Genomic DNA, 13624 nt, shown 5'->3' on the forward strand with positions numbered 1-13624 from the left:
GAGGCCCATAAATTTGTCTAAAATTAGTGCGGTGACTCAGGTAAGGATGAGTCCCCGGGGGCCTTCCTAGAAAGGCTTATTGAAGCCTATAAAATGTATAGCCCAATCGACCCTGAGGCGCCCGAGAATCAAAGGGCAATAAATCTTGCTTTTGCCAGTTAGCCAGCCCCGGATGTAAAAAAGGACCTACAGAAAATTGAAGGATTTGAAGGGAAGAATTTGACTGAGTTGGTGGGAATAGCAGAAAAGGTGTTTAACAATAGGGATGCACACAAGGATGGAAACCAGACTAAGAAAATAGTTAACGTTTTGGCATTACATGAGAAAGGGAAGAGGCCAGTGGGGGATGACCAATGGAGAGAAAGGCCCAAGCACAGAGAAAATAGGCGGGAAGTCTTGGATTTAGACCAGTGTGCTTACTGTAGGGAAAAAGGGCACTGGGCCAAGGAGTGCCTCAAAAAGAAGGCAGCGATGCTGGCCACCAGAGACTGAAGATGCCATGGTTCGGAGCCCCTCCCCGAACCTCGGGTCAAGATTAAAATGGAAAATCAATTGATTTTCTAGTGGACACGGGAGCCCAATTTTCATCACTACTTAAACCTATGGGAGAATTGTCTGGAGAGGAAGCCTGGGTACAGGGAGCAAATGGCACAGAGAGGCATAAATGGACAATGGAAAGGACTCTAAATTTGGCTTCTGGACTTGTCAAACATCGATTTTTGGTACTCCCTAATGCCCCATATAACTTGATGGGAAGAGAGCTCCTCCATAAATTACGTGCTGGCATTCAGTTCTTGGAAGGAGATGTGACTGTAACTTTGGGAGAGCCCACTGTGCAGATGCTTATGGCAGCAGTAGACGAATACCTCCTTTATGAGCCAGCCTCAGAACCAGAGGAAAGAAAAGGGGGGAACCTACTCCAAACCCTGCAAGCCAAGTTTCCTAAAGTCTGGGCAGAAGGGAAGCCCCCTGGCCTAGCCAAAGAACAGCCTTCAGTGGTGGTACAGTTAAAAGCAATGGCTATGGCTGTTCGCATCCGGCAGTACCCCCTCCCCTGGGAAGCAAAGAAAGGGATCAGGAAACACATTAACTGTCTTCGAGGAGCCGGGATCCTGGTTGCTTGTAAGTCTCCATGGAACACACCTTTGCTCCCCATCAGAAAGGCCCAAACTGGGGAATACTGACCAGTTCAAGACTTATGGGAAGTTAATAAACAGGTTGAAGACATCCACCCAACGGTGCCCAATCCTTACACCCTACTCTCCCTCCTGGGCCCCAGAAGAACTGTAGATACCATCTTAGATCTCAAGGATGAGTTTTTCTGCATACGTTTAGCAAAAGAGTCTCAGCCTCTTTTTGCTTTTGAGTGGTCTGACCCACAGGAAGGATTCCAAGGCCAGCTTATCTGGACAAGACTTCCCCAAGGGTTCAAGTATTCACCCACCATTTTCGACGAGGCCCTGCACGAGGATCTACATGCGTACAGAACCTCCAATCCAGGAGTCACTCTGTTACAATATGTTGATGACTTGCTAGTAGCCGCTGAGGACTACGAGTCCTACTTGCAGGGGGACGAGAGCTCTCTTACAGACTCTGCAAGAAAAAGGGTATCAGGTGTCGACTAAGAAATCACAGCTTTGTCAGAGCCACGCCACTTATTTAGGCTTTGAGCTCCACGAAGGAGTGCGTTCGCTGTCTGAAGCCAGGAAACAGGTGATCACCCGATACCCCCGCCCCACCACACCCCGACAAGTGAGAGAGTTTCTCGGGACGGTGGGCTACTGTAGATTATGGATTCCGGGGTTCACAGAAATTGCTCGGCCCCCCTATGAACTTACTAAGGGAGGCCTCACTATGATAGAATCGACAGCTGAGGCAGAAGGAGCGTTTCAGAAATTACAAACAGCCTTACTAAGCATTGGCCATCCCAGATGTTACCAAGCCCTTCCACTTATATGTGGACGAAAAGGCAGGAGTGGCCAAAGGGGTCTTGACTCAGACTCTGGGGCCTTGGCAAAGGCCAGTAGCCTACCTTAGCAAGAAATTAGACCCAGTAGCGGCTGGGTCCACCCTTGCCTCCGCATAATTGCTGCTACAGCCCTCCTGGTTAAAGACGCCAGTAAATTAACCTTGGGCCAAGATCTCATCTTGACCGCTACTCACGCTATTGAGGGCCTTCTCCGGACTCCGCCAGACCGGTGGATGACAAATGCCCGAGTGATGGGGTACCAGGCCCTCCTCCTCAACAAGCTGAAAGTGACGTTCTGGCCCCCAGCGGTGCTAAATCCAGCCACGCTACTGCCAAAGAAGCTAGCTGACCACCCGCATGACTGCGGGGAAGTCCTGACCCAGGTCACAGGAATAAGACCGGATCTCAGAGACACTCCCCTCCAGGATGCGGAGATGACCCTACTCACAGATGGAAGTAGCTATATGGTCGATGGAAAGAGGTATGTGGGGGCTGCGGTAGTCTCTCCTGAACAGGAACTTTGGGCAGTGGCCCTGTCACACAGAACCTCGGTACAAAAGGCAGAGCTGATTGCACTCACCAAGACACTGCAGAGGGCCAAGGTAGGGCCGTTAACATTACACGGACAGCAGGTACGCTTTTGCTACTCTTCATATACATGGGGCTATTTATAAAGAGAGAGGCCTGTTAACAGCTGAAGGAAAAGGAATTAAAAACAGGAAATATTGGCTCTCCTCCGGGCTATTTGGGATCCGAAGAAGGTGGCCGTTATGCATTGCCACGGGCACCAGAAAGGGACTGATCTAATCTCAAAATGATACCAGTTAGCAGATCAGGTCGCAAAACAGCAGCCCAAGAGATAGTACTGGACACTTCTGGCCCCCAGTTCTACCAGAGAAGCCGGACTATTCAGAGGAAGATTTAAAATATTTACAAAAATGGACTCAATTGGACAAGGGAGGGGACTGGGCCAAGACTAAAACAGGAAAAATAATTCTTCCTCGAATACTAGGGAAAAAATTAGTAAGCCAGATACACCAGGGTACTCATCTGGGAATACGCAAACTTAAGGAGCTTATAGGCAAGCAGTTCCAGGTTTCTAAGGCGTATGGTTCAAGATGTGGTTGATAGATGATGCGATCAGTGTCAGGCAATAAATGCGGGGGGAACTAGAATGGGGAGAGGGAGGAGAGAAAGAGGTAAGGAACCAGGAATTTATTGAGAAGTGGATTTTACGGAGATGAAACCGGGAAAATCAGACACAACTATATGTTAGTCTTTGTGGATACCTTTTCAGGATGGGTAGAGTCCTTCCCTGCCAAACATGAGACAGCAGGAGTGGTAGCAAAGAAACTATTAGAGGAAATAGTTCCTAGATTTGGGCTGCCTCTTGCGATCGGGTCAGACAACGGGCCTGCATTTGTGAGTTCAGTCTCACAGACACTGGCCAAGGCCGTGGGCACTAATTGGAAACTGCACTGTGCCTACCGGCCCCGGAGTTCCGGGCAGGTAGAAAGAATGAACCGAACTCTTAAAGAAACCCTGACAAAGCTAATTCTGGAGACTGGCGGTGGATGGGTAGATCTCCTTCCCTTCGCCCTTCTCAGGGTACGGTGTACACCCTATTTAAGAAAGGTTACTCCATTTGAGATAATGTTTGGGTGGCCCGCCCCCCCCCACACACTTTGTCCCTGTTTACAGGAGGTTAACATAGCAGAAATGTCTGATCAGTCTGTACTCCAGTCACTGCAGGCACTACAGTCTGTCTTGAAAAGGGCCCACGCAGGGATCGGAACTGCCAACAGTGAAACGGGGCCAGAGGTGGAGCCACATCCTTACCAGCCTGGGGACTTGGTGTGGATACGTCGCCACCAAGTGGGAAACTTGGAACCTCGTTGGAAGGGACCATTTACTGTCATCTTGACCACCCCCACAGCAATAGAAGTAGAGGGCATCAGGGCCTGGATTCACGTGGGTCACGTCAAAGGAGCCGAGGACAGGGACACCCCCCAGAGATGGGTACCATTGCCGATGGACTCTGCTGACCGTGGACTAAAGCTAAGGCTCAAAAAGCAATGAGTTCATTAAGTTCATTGTTACTCCTATTGTTACCGGTTTATGTAAAAACTTCTGAGTCGCCCCATCAGATGGAGAAGTATAGATGGGAAATTAGACAAGTGAAATTAACAAAAGTAGAAAAGGTTATACGAAGCAATGAGTGGCTGACCCATCAGCCAACTATGCAATTTAATGTCACTATATGTCAATTGGCCCCTGTAACTCCCTATGTCACGCATGCCCCCTATTACATGTGTCCTAACACAGGGACTTATACAGGATATGGGGGGGGGGGTCTTCAGACTATTACTGTGCATGGTGGGGCTGTGAGACAATAGCCTCTGATTGGGGAATAAACCATGACCCCCACATAATGGTAGTACCCACCAGAACAGACAACTGTGTAACACAAAAGGAATTTGTTAAAAATTTAGCCGCAGGGATCTTCCCTTCAACCGTGTCCCACCGATATGGGAGATATTGTACAAATATATCTATTATGATCATCAACCCCAAAGATCGTCTTTGGGAATATGGCCGATCTTTGGGCCTTAGATATTATGAACCTGGTGTGGATAGAGGAGGGCAATTCACCATCCAGAAGATAAAGATTAGAGAACCGCCCCTGCCTATGGGGCCGAACCCAGTTTTAAATCCTCCCAAGCCCTTAAAACCAACCAGGCTACCCGCCACGCCTACCCCGAAGGAGGCTATCCTGGAGGATAAAAAAGAGAAGGTTGACAATGGCAATAGTGCCGCAAAAGTTTTACTCCCACTGATAGATACAATGTTAAATTTTTAAAATACTTCAGATCCTAATATCACCCGAGACTGCTGACTATGCTTAAATCCTCAGCCCCCATACTATATTGGCGTGGGGGCCAATCTTTTTTTTTTTTTTTATTTCTTTTTTTTTTTTCGTTTTTATTTTTATAAACATATATTTTTATCCCCAGGGGTACAGGTCTGTGAATTGCCAGGTTTACACTTCACAGCACTCACCTTAGCACATACCCTTCCCAATGTCCATAACCCCACCCCCCTCTCCCAACCCCCCTCCCCCCAGCAACCCTCAGTTTGTTTTGTGAGATTAAGAGTCACTTATGGTTTGTCTCCCTCCCAATCCCATCTTGTTTCATTTATTCTCCTACCCCCTTAACCCCCCATGTTGCATCTCCACTTCCTCATATCAGGGAGATCATATGATAGTTGTCTTTCTCTGATTGACTTATTTCGTTAAGCATGATACCCTATAGTTCCATCCATGTCATCGCAAATGGCAAGATTTCATTTCTTTTGATGGCTGCATAGTATTCCATTGTGTATATATACCACATCTTATTTATCCATTCATCTGTTGATGGACATCTAGGTTCTTTCCATAGTTTGAGTATTGTAGACATTGCTGCTATAAACATTCGGGTGCACGTGCCCCTTCAGATCACTATGTTTATATCTTTAGGGTAAATACCCAGTAGTGAAATTGCTGGGTCATAGGGTAGCTCTATTTTCAACATTTTGAGGAACCTCCATGTTGTTTTCCAGAGTGGTTGCACCAGCTTGCATTCCCACTGCGTGTGGCCAATCTTACCATAGGGACCCAAAAGGGGCAGATTAAAAATGAAAGCTCTCATGACTCTTGTGAATGGGGAAAAGTACCTAGACTAACCCTAGCGGACATAGTAGGTAAGGGACTTTGCTTTGCGACACAAAAAGGGAAGCAATCTTCCCAGTACAAAGACTTATGTGAAATTATAATGGTCCCTACCATCTTCACTAATTTCCTTAAGGCTCCTGCCGGGGCCTGGTTTGCTTGCAATTCAGGACTCACGCCATGCCTTAATCTTTTCTTATTCCAAAACTCTTCCTGGAATGAACTCTGTATAACAGCCCACATCCTTCCCCAAGTAGGTTATTATGGGAGAGTTGAGGGATTCCAGCATCTCACTGCAGGGACAGGACGAACAAAACGTGCGGTCCCCATCCTAATTCCAGCATTAAAGGCTGCAGGGATAGCAGGGTCCACAGCAATAGGAACCACCGCCTTAATAAAAGAGAAAGTAGATTTTGAGGCTCTTGGATCCCAAGTAGATGCTGACCTATGCCACATGCATGAAAATATAGATAAACTAACTGATTCCCTGAGCTCTCTAGCTGAAATGGTACTGCAAAATAGAAGAGGGCTTGACATACTATTCTTAGAGAAAGGGGGACTTTGTGTAACCTTAGGGGAAGAATGCTGCTTTTGGGTAAATCACACTGGAGTCATTAAAGAAAGCTTGGCGGCTGTCAAAAGGAGGCTAGATGAGCGCGAACAACAACGCAGGGACTCCCAGGGGTGGTATGACAGTTTGTTCAACTGGTCTCCGTGGATGACTTCCCTAATATCGGCGATTGCAGGCCCCCTGGTCTTATTATTACTGATGTTATTCTTTGGCCCCTGCGCTATAAACGCCCTGATATCAATTGTACAAAAAAGAATTGGGGCGATAAAGATGCTAATCTTACAAACTCAATATAACCCCTTACAACAGGGGGACATAGAACCATCAAAATCTTTTCCAAAGAAAAGGGGGGAATGTAAGGGCCTGCTTGATCAGTACTGGCCTCATCCCCATAGAATAGCCATCCCGATATTTAGGTAGTGAACTTAGATTGACCCTGCCCCTTCCCCCAAGAGGAACGCACTTAGAAACAACCAGTGAAATACGGCCAGGCTGGCTGCTAAAATACGGCTGAATAGCCCCCCGATAACAGAGTGCAGGTACCAGGACATGTCAGGCTGGGCGGAGATAACGGAGCCCAGATACCAGGACATGTTTGGCCAGGTGGAGATGTCCAATCAGTAAAAGCGCAGGTATTACCTCCCTACCTGCTAAGGAATGTGAGCCCCGCCTTTCGGGCGCCAAACTAGGGGCGCCAATTCTAGCCAAGGTGATAGGCTGAATCAAATGACTATCATGAGGTAGGGTGTAATCTGATTGGCTACCTGTGTGTAACCTAGCATGATTGTATGACGTTCTCTGTGCGCTACATTCTCATTGGCCAGGCTCAACTATATGGCCTTTACTCTATAAAAACTGGCCTATGAGAATAGGAGGTTGTCGCTTTCCCTTTGTGAAAGGCGACCCCGATTGGTCGGTTTTGGTTCTCGGTGCTGGCGTGAAATAAAGCCCTGCTTAATTTTCTCTTTCTATCGGTCTCATCCTTTTGTCCACGGACCCTTCAGTATGAAACTCAGATACAACAAAAATGGAATAGTATTTAGTTCTATATGTAATAGACAACATACTAGCTGGAGTGTGAAAGTGTCATTTGGAGCCCTCACTTGTAAAAGGCAGTAAGGAATGTTCTTACTGGAATTCCTTCATTGTTTAGACTGTACCAGGACCCCAAGTCTGAACTCTGAGAAAAGGGTCATGGGAATGTGGGTAGTTTTATTCTTTAGTCCATTGGTTTGCTCTAAAGATGCCTCTTTTTAGGCCCAACAGTGTCAAGTTCAGGCAACTGCCCCAGTGGCTTCACTTGGCCTAGGCAGACCTGGCTACAATGAACTTCACTGATGCTCTCAGTAATTATGTGCTCAATGCATAGCCTCCCCATGGAAACATGATGCTTTCTCCTTTCCAACATGCTTCTGTCTCAGGGATGCCAAATATGAATAGAAATGGAAATCCCAGATACCCCAATAGATCCAGAATCCATCTTTTCTTCAACTTGGACGGTTTATCCTTAAAACCTTGTTAGGTTTCTGTCATCTAATCAAACATAGTGGAAAAGGGATTCTTCAAGCTGGCTCATCTCCCAACTGGCTTGAAAGATACAAATGGTGTCAGCTTTCAACTGTGAGCAGGAAAAATTTGACTTAAGACCAATAGCTGCACTTCTGTAAAGAAAGAAAGGCTTCCACTTTTGCTAAAGCAGAAGTTATCAGTGAAAAGAAACAACTTACTCCATCACATACATACTACGTTAATGTTTCTCCTTCACCTAACACTAGCTCCCACTTAGCCCTTTCCATGTCTCAGGCAATAATATTCTAAATAATGAATATGCTTTTAGCCTTCAAACAACTGTGGAACTAGGTATTCTTACCCCAGTTATTACAAAAGTTGAAAGTGAGGTACTTTGGTTATATTCTTTGCCCAAGAACACATGGTTATCAAACTTCTATTTTGTTTAATGAAAGGAATATAATTAAAATTAGAAATGTTTGGGAAAGTATAAAATATAGTACTTCTGTTATCTTCATGAATTAAAGTTTTGCTTGTTTGTTATCTTTTTAAGGTTGGGGTAGGCCAGAAAATTCAAGTTCAGGGTAATTTCAAAATGTTAGTTCTAGAACTTAGAAGTGACATAGAAGTTTTGCAAAATATGGGAAAGATGGCTTCCCTCCTCCTTCTGCAAAGAACGGGTTTTATAATCTTGGCTTTCCCTTCTTGGTGAACTAACTTTGGCCACTGCTCTCTGGGAAGCCTATTCCCTTGCCCATTGCTCTCTCAAAGAGCCCCTTTACAGCCCATGGAACTTTTAAGAATACAAGGTACAGGGACATGGCCAGTTGTGTTTGCTAACAGTCTTTGAAGAAATTGTATTTAAGGGAATCACTAATTACAGAGACCATCTAGCACTTTAAGAATTTCTCTAAGCTGAACCAAGTTTTGTCATTCATAATATTTGTTATGCAGCAGAAATTTTTTTTTCAGAGCCTTTACAGTTTCCTTAAGCAGCAACTGTTTTTCTTTGCAAATCAGGGATGAAGCAGGGTCTTGGCCCTATTGGTGAGCTTTCACATTTCCCCAGGGAAAGAAACAGATTTGAAGAATCCTCTAGTCCAGAAGCAGAGGTGGAAAGGTGACCCACTTGTTGCAATGGTGTGGACAGTGGATTTCGTTCCCATGAGGATTTCTGTCTGTGGCCCAGCACTGAAGTTGTTCCATCTCTGTGAGTGCACTTTGCTGACAGTAGTAAGAGCCATGAGAATCACGTCCCATCTCTGCCTGCCACACAGTTTAACCTGGCTAATTCTTTGATTGCTAATTCTTTGATTCGATCCCAGATCGAATACCACTGTGTCTTCTAGTGCTTCTTGTTTTCCCCAGAAAAAAATGAACACTTTTTGGACTTCCCAAAAACACTCGTCACATACCTTCATGCCTTGATTTATTAGCTCCTAAACTGAGCTCTTTGAGAGCAGAAACTAAGACTCCCTTCTGGCATTACAGGATCTAGTGGCAGGTTATGAACTAAATTGTTGAAATCCGTCTAATACCAGGGAAGATGATGAGATAAATATCTGTCTGTGGGAGGTTTTCACCCCAGTTCCCCAGGACTACCCTTTACCTTATGCTCTGTTCCCCCAAATGCTGGTGACCATCTGCTCCTAGATTCTTTATTCTTGGTCAGGGCTTCTTGGACTTTCTGTGGTGACATCAGAAGTACCAAAGGTTTCCTAGCTCGTACCACTAAAGATCTGGAGATTTGGTGGGAGTTGAAATTTCTTGGAGCTTTATACTACCTCTCAAAAATCCATCTACATTTTGTGTTTTGTATGTCCTACTGCATGTGAAAAACTTTCTCGTAAAATGTCTGGAAAATGTACATAACTTCCCAGTTCCAGAGAGGGTAGTTTGAGAAGCATGGTGCTAATTACAGCTCACTGAGAGCACAGCAGATAGTGCCCCAGAGAAGGAATTTCTGAAGCCTGGAAATGAGAGGGTGTGGGGAGGTGGGGCCCAGGTAGCAATCTGCCTAACAAGAAGTTGTTACCAACAGGGACTTTAGACATAATTTAAACCCAAGTTGTTAATTGCTGATAGAAAAAAAACAAAAACAAAAACAAAAACAAAACCTCCCAGCTTCCTGAGAAGACAAAATGGTAACTGAGATGTATTTAGTGTTCTCTGAAGTTCTGTATATGTCACCTAATATTTAAAAAGTGGGGGGTGTACTTAGATTTAGATTGATTTGCGTGAACTGTAAGCCAGTTTGTGCTTTTCCATACAAACATTTCAGGGTGGAGCAAGCATTGACCACAGCTTAATTTTAGACACTGACCAGCATTAAAAACTAAGAAACAAATTAACCAAAGACAAAACTCTGTATGTCATTAAGAGTAAACCATTCTGTCTTATAGGAGCTTTCCCAAGTCACTGATTTTCTTCTTTGGGAATGGGTCAGAATCCTGACAAATGCTCAGTTGAGCCAGCATGTAGGGGCAATGGGGCAACTCCTGGGCATTTCCATAACAGGTCTGAGGGCTTTTCCCAGAGGAAGATGTTAATGGCTTTCTACAGCAGCGATGCAGTGTTTCCTTAACTTGCCCTGAGTTGATAGATTTCAATGATATAGATTGATATGTGCATAAGTAGTGTGGGGTACATTTTGCAGAGCCCACACCACAGTTCATCTAGTGTGCTCATCTGTTAACCGATTGTACTTTTCAGTGGTTGTCCTATGAAAGCACCAAGCAAAACTCTAAGTCTAGCAGGTATCCTGCATGGCAATTATTTTGTGATATTGCTTTTACTTTGGCGAGGTATTTCAAACATCCTTTTACCTACCTAATCTTGTTCTTTCTTAAATCTCCCAGGCTCTGAAGTGGCCATTGTTAACATACAAACTTCATTTAAAGTCCCTTTTCTGATTTCTGCAGCTGGTGATTAAGCAAATCACTATTTGGCTAATGTAGCCACAGGCCTACTTCTTACAAGGTTTATCTTAATGAAAAAAAAATTTTCCTCTATAATCTTTAGAGAAAAACTGATTTTTTCCCTATGACAAAGGTAACATATTGGGTTGATCCAGAAGATATATTTAAGTAAAAGGAGAAAGATTAGAATAATCTATAATCTTACTACTTGAATTTCATGGCCATTCTTCTAGACTCTTCCCATATGTCTATCTTTTCCCAGAAATGAGATCATCCGGCGCCCGCTGTCTTATTCTCTTACAGTCTTCTACACCTTCCATTTTCATGATCTACCTTGTGGACGGCCCTTGGTTTATTTAATCAATGTGCTGTTGTTCACAGGTTACCAGACCCAAGAAGCTGCCCCTAGAAGGGCCTGGCTGTCACCTGGATACACCCTAACAGCCCCCACAGTGTGATGTTCACTTGTCTTCTCCTGGGCAGGACATGAGTGCCCTTATGGTTAATGAGGGATTGGTGGCTTATGTCAAACAGGGGAATCTTTGGGATTAGATGTTTCTGCTAATGGAGCAGAGGATGCCAGCTGGTGCTGAGTGGCCAGACCTTGCTTGGAGCATCACCCCATGTCACTCTGGAGTGAGAGCACTGTCACGCTGTGGAGTGCTGTCCTGACTACCGCCACCCCCCTTCAGTTCCTAGACACTCATTCCCCTCGCTGCCCACAAGTCACAGATAAATTCCTCTCCAGAAACTGCCGTAACTAAAGGGATCCACCATGATTAAGCCCACGGCCCTTTCCCTAGGGGAGTTTTCACCTAATGATTGGTTGATGGGGAGGCTATAATTGTCTGTCCCCTGACCCCCAGTTTGGGACAACTCTTCAGGGCTCTTCTGGTTCCAGAGCTCTGCATGGTCCATGCTGCGACCTGTATTAGGACCACACAGCAACTCTACTTCCCCTACCCAACTATCTTCACCCCACAGGTGTATCTTCCATGGAGACCTTCCAATAACTTTCCTCCATGTTTATTACTAGCTCAGTGTCTGCTTTCCTGGGAACCCAATCTGTGGCAGGCACTAAAAGTTTACATTTTTGGCCTGACAGAAAGTTTATGTGCTTAGTATGTCTAACAGAGACAATACAAGTTAAATAATATGAGTTGTAATTATAATACTTACAGGTTTCTCCACAATACTTATGTTGCTAAATAGCTAACATTTCCTTTCCAAGCTGAATCAAATCTGTCTCAGAGGTCTAACTTGAGGAAGTCAACAAGCTGTGTTCTGTGTTTGTCATTTCCTATGACTCATACCCCACCATTTGGGCGTCCTAGGTCTGAGACACAGTTGATGGGGAGGTGGGTGGGTCCTTGGCTCAGGTCTTAGCAGGCTGCTCCCAGGCAGGCCATTCTCCTCATGGCATCCCTCACCATGTGCTGGCTGTGGGCCCTCTGGGCTCCTCTTGGTACTGATATGTACAGCCCCCTGTGTGGCCACACATGCCCTTCTCATTATGGAGGAGGAAAAATACTTTTACAATCTATTTCCTCTCTTGAAATTCAAGGCTTTACTCAGGACTTTGTTATTCATGATGAGGGGATTTTATCCCTTCAGCAGCCACTGCTGGCCATCTGCCAATCTGGAGCAGCCTCAGGAAAGTGGCAGAGCCCTAGGCAGCCTGGCTAACTTTCATATTTCCCCAGGAGAGGAAACAATTGTAAATCTCTCTGCTCAAGAAGCAGAAGTGGAGAAGTGACCTCTGATTCCTGTGCAGGGAATGGGTGACTCAATTTTTATGAGGATTCCTACCTTTTTTCCTGGTTTAGGTTCTGAAATTGCCCCCCTCCTTCCCTATATGACATTGGGCTGGGGGGCCATTGCTGACAGATGGCTCAGACAAAGTACAATTTAGCCACTATTACAGGTTCAGCTGTGGCCCCCCAAAAGCCCTATGTTGAAGACCTAACCTCAGGTACCTCAGAAGGTGAATACATTTGGAACTAAGATCTTTGCAGATGTAATGAGTTCAGTTGAGGCCTGTCAAAACACTGTACAAAGTCCTGAAGAAACTCTAAGGCAGATCTGCCATGACTTCTCAAAGTTACTAAGGTCAGCAGCCTGGGCTTTGGGGGCAGGTCCACCGAATTGTTTGAGCCTCAAGTGATTTCTGAAGACAGTGTTAACATCACAGACCTTAGGCTTTTGTATCAGATAACAGCTTTTAGATTCTAGGTCTGTGGTTGGTGACCAAGTAACTTTAGGAGGAGTTATTTAAACGCTCTCAGCCAGGATTTGTCTTTAAAAGCTAGGACATTGGAACCTTGCAAGATTGGTGAAAGGTCAGATAAAAATTTCTTTGCAAAGGGCTTGGGCCAGAGTTGGTACCTACCAAAATGAGTTGTTTTTCCTCATTTAGTTCCTTTCTAAGATCTCATTTGTGCCTGAAAAATTTAACCTGATATAGGAACAAAGAGTATAGTAACAAAATAACACTGTTGCCATTACCATTAATATTACTACCATAAAATAGATAAGATTTACTGAGTACATGCCAGACACTATATCCTAATGGCTTTACATGGATTACTAATCAACATAACCCTAGGATATAGTTACAACTATTAACCCCTTTTATAGGTGACAAAACTGAGGTTTACATAAATTAAGAAACTTGCCCAGGCTCACACAGCCAGATCATGATGGAGATGGACCCAGACAGTCTGTCACTAATGCGAAAGGAAAATCAAAATGAGCCACATTCAGTCCTGGGTGTCCACCAGGAAAACAGAGCAGTCATATTACAAGGGAGGAAACCACAGGCTGTTCACATCTAATTCTTTACAGTTACCAAAGTCTGTCCATTCATAGCATTTGCTGAATTGTCCATAATCTCAAAGAACTTGGTAGCATAGGTTGTGGCTTTCAAATAAAAGTCAGGAGGTGAA

This window comes from Lontra canadensis, unplaced genomic scaffold (assembly GCF_010015895.1).
Source record: "Lontra canadensis isolate GAN:19392208 unplaced genomic scaffold, GSC_riverotter_1.0 scaffold28, whole genome shotgun sequence".
Taxonomy (NCBI): domain Eukaryota; kingdom Metazoa; phylum Chordata; class Mammalia; order Carnivora; family Mustelidae; genus Lontra; species Lontra canadensis.